Raw genomic sequence first — 3,890 nt, 5'->3', positions numbered from 1 at the left:
TAATAATAATAATAATAATAATAATAATAATAATAATAATAATAATAATAAATCTTCATTCCCATGTCATCCCATAGGAAACTTTTTTAAAAAAAATCTGGAATTGGTGTTACTATTTTTATATTTCTGAAAAATCAACCATCTTTGCTGCATTTGTTATAAAAATCTAGCCTGTGGGTTTTTTTGTTTTTGTTTGTTTGTTTTTGTTTTGGTCATTAATAACAGGGTTATCTTGTCAATGTCTTCAATGGCTTTTTCTTCATTCTAGTGGATCAACATGGCTGCAAACATTATGCACGTTGTCTTTAAAGCTTTTCATGGCAAAATCATGAATTAGACTTCCAAAAGTCAATTTCTCTTGCAAACTCACACTCAATAGGCAAGATCGCTAGATGGCTAAGCTATTTGTGTCATATTATAGAACGTCTGCAGTTTTTGATGGATGCTAATTTGATGAAATTTCTTTCACTGTCACTTCCATTGTCACTGTTAGTGGGCGCAAAATTCATAGGACTACACACATTTCAGTGGAAATTAGTTGCCATTGTTTCTTGTAAATCTCATTTAAAGAGTGGGGCTTCTTTACCCAGTGGGCCCTTGTTATCTGCTTGGATTTGGTTCCAGAAACCCTGTGGAAACAAGAGTCCTGTTACATACAATGATATGTAAAATGGAGCAGAAAACACACAACAGGAGGCTTTCACAAAAAAAATACAAAAATAGCTAGGGAGAAACTAACAATATAACAACACTCTATTACAACAATGTCCCAAAGGAATGAAACCACAACTCAACAATTATCAACAATGGCCATATTATTATGTATATAACCACATTGTAATAATACTTCAAAACACAGGATACGTAACACAAAGTACAGTAGGGAACTACATATTCCAATTAACTATATGGATGCAATAAAACATACTAATGACAACGGATGAGTCAACAACATTGAAAATAAGGAGGGGGAACTATATCAAATACCAGCTTAGCCAGATAAACCCACTGGGTGACCTTGGGCAAGTCACACACTCACAGCTTCAGGGGAAGGCAATGGCAAACCTCCTTTGATGCAGATGCATACTGAGAGTATTAAGCTAAGTAGAGCAGCAGAGTACATTAAACAAAGCAGAGCATTTTAAAATGTTTAATCTTTATGGGGAGGAAAGAAAACAGAGACGTAACAATGGTCGAACTGAAGAGAATTGAAGGTTTTAAAAGAAAGGTTAGTAAGCTGTACTGTTTTAATTATACTGGTTGAATTGCTTTTTAACATTTAAAATGTATGTTTTAAATTGTTCTAGTGTTGCCAAAAATTAATTCTATTTTAATGTTGATCTTTTGTATTTTTAACGATGTTGTATTTATTTAATTTCTAAGCGAATATTGAGCTAAACTGTTAAATATATGGTAGAATTCAAAGATATAGCAGTGTTTGTCTGTAGAATCAGTACATAGAGAGATCTTGTAGCACCTTCTATAGACTTCAGTCTAACTCATGCTGCCAATTTCTTTCTGTCAGTTAGCTTCAAAAGTGCTACAAGATCTCTCTACGACATCCTGGTAAATATATGTAATAATACAGATTCAGTATATTTATATTAAGGTATATATAAAATTGCTAGATTACAAATTACATTTTGTATATAGATAACAGAAGGTGATGAATAGAACAGAAAAGGGAAGTAGAAAGAACATTGAGAGAGAAGAGATAACAAATTGTAATTAGAAATTGTAATTTCTTTCTATGCAATAAAAGGACATTCAAAATCAGTTTCTAGATTGGGGGGGACTAAGTTGAATAAATTTATTTGTGTGTGCTTTATATGCTTTTTAAAAGTAAGTGAAACATGGTAATAACTTGAAAGCAACAATGATTTGTGAATTTTGATAATTTTAATAAAAAGAATTGGAAAAAATTATGAGCAGCCTTGGATCTTTGTTTTGTGGACAGGATGGCATGTAAATATAGAGGAGGAGGAGGTGGCGGCAAGGGGAGTGTTTGTACGTGAGCTCTCTACCACAGTTTATAGCTATTGATTTTCATTTGTTCCAGCTATTCATCTTCATACTATTTTTTCTGTATATATGCACAGATAATCAGTTTGCATCCACAAGCCCCTGGCTCAGCTTCTCCTCCTCTCAATAAGTTGGGCCTCCTTCCTTTCATGAAATATTATTGCATAGCTATCACAGATGAGAGGGTGATTAGCTAATCTGGAACAATTATACAAATTAGTATAAGACAATTCCTTATCACATCTCATATCATTAGTCCAGGTGCCAGGCAATGACTCAAAATATATTCTAAGTATGGTTGGACTCTTCCATGAAAGTAGATGCTCTACATATGGTCAATGTGAATTAAAATCATTTCCACTACACCAGTGGTTCTCAAACGGTGGGATGGGACCTCAATAGTGGTGTGAGACTTGAAGACCTTGATCCCCCCCTCCTCTCTGCAAACTTTTTTGTGTGTAAAATTTACACATGCATTGAGTTACATACTGAATTTACTTAAATAAAACAGTTTTAATGTTACCAATGTTATTTCCTTATAAAATATTAAAATATGAATAGACATAAATGTGTGTATGAAAGTACACACACCAAATACACAAAATATTTTTATTCATTGGGGGGGGGGGAGTCTGCATGTAGATGTAAAGGGGGTCCCGGGGTAAAAAGTTAAAAGAGTACCACTGCACTATACCACAGAATTTATATATGTTTCCACCAATATGTACAGTCCGAGAGCAAGAATGAAAGCTTTTTTGAACAAGCAGACTGGTAGTGAAAATTAAAAAGCAACAAATGTTTTCCTTTTCCTACCAACGGAGCTGAGTTGGTGCAACAGACTTCCTGATTTCCCTTGGGTAACTGTTGTGACGTCTTGAGGTAAACCACACAAAACCTGCAACCATTACAGCTGCATTGTTTACACGATCTTCCTCTAAAGAAACGTCAGGGCTGCTTTTCAGCAAAATTCACACATCTAACAGCTATTCCAGTCAAAAAGACATTGGTCAGTAAAAGGGAAGGGTAGTCATGGAGAGTTTCTAAAACTTGAGAGGAAAAAGACACCAGTGATTACAGACAAAGGCGATCCTTTCCTGGTAACTGATCAAACATGATTATAATGTATAATTATTATGAGGAAAGTCACAGGCTTTACCTTGGTATATTATTATCTTCAGTAGGTTGCAATCTGGGTGCAAAAAGAATCTGGATCCATTCCATGTTTTAGATTTAAATCTTGGATATGCTTAAGTGTACACTCATCCCTCCACATTTGCTATAGTTAGGGGCACAGGACCCTGTGAATGTGGAAAAACCAAAACTAACAAAAACACTATGTTTTACATGAGAGAACACTTCTCTGGGAATCTCTAGGTCCTCCAGTACATCTTTGTGGTCAACATCTGCCAGATATTGACCATAGAATTGCACTGGTAGAGCTACAAATGCCTAGTGGAGTGTTCTCTCTAGGAATCTCTAGGTCCTTCAGTGTAACTTTTGATTAATGTTTACCATAGAGTTGCGGCGGAGGACCTAGTTTTTCCTAGAGAGAACATAATAAAATCCGTAAATAATCAAATCCACAAAAGTCAAAGCTGCAAATGTGAAGGGAAAAGTGTATTTGTAATAATGAGAGGTAAGCTGTACCTTTGTGAGAGAAAATATAGAGGCTCAACAGACCGCCCCCGTTTTCCCTCCCGAGGGAGACCGCAGTAACCAAACTGCACGGGCTCCCTCTGCACCAAGGTTCTTTTTGGCGTATGCAGGCACTGCCATCAGTGCGCCATTGCACACTGTGTCACATCAATGATGCAAGCGCAGCGCCCCAACGTGCGGATGTATGCTGCACTTGCATCATCATGGCTGCC

Source organism: Sceloporus undulatus, chromosome 1, assembly GCF_019175285.1.
Source record: "Sceloporus undulatus isolate JIND9_A2432 ecotype Alabama chromosome 1, SceUnd_v1.1, whole genome shotgun sequence".
NCBI classification, from domain to species: domain Eukaryota; kingdom Metazoa; phylum Chordata; class Lepidosauria; order Squamata; family Phrynosomatidae; genus Sceloporus; species Sceloporus undulatus.
Note: the sequence above shows the minus strand (reverse complement) of the source record.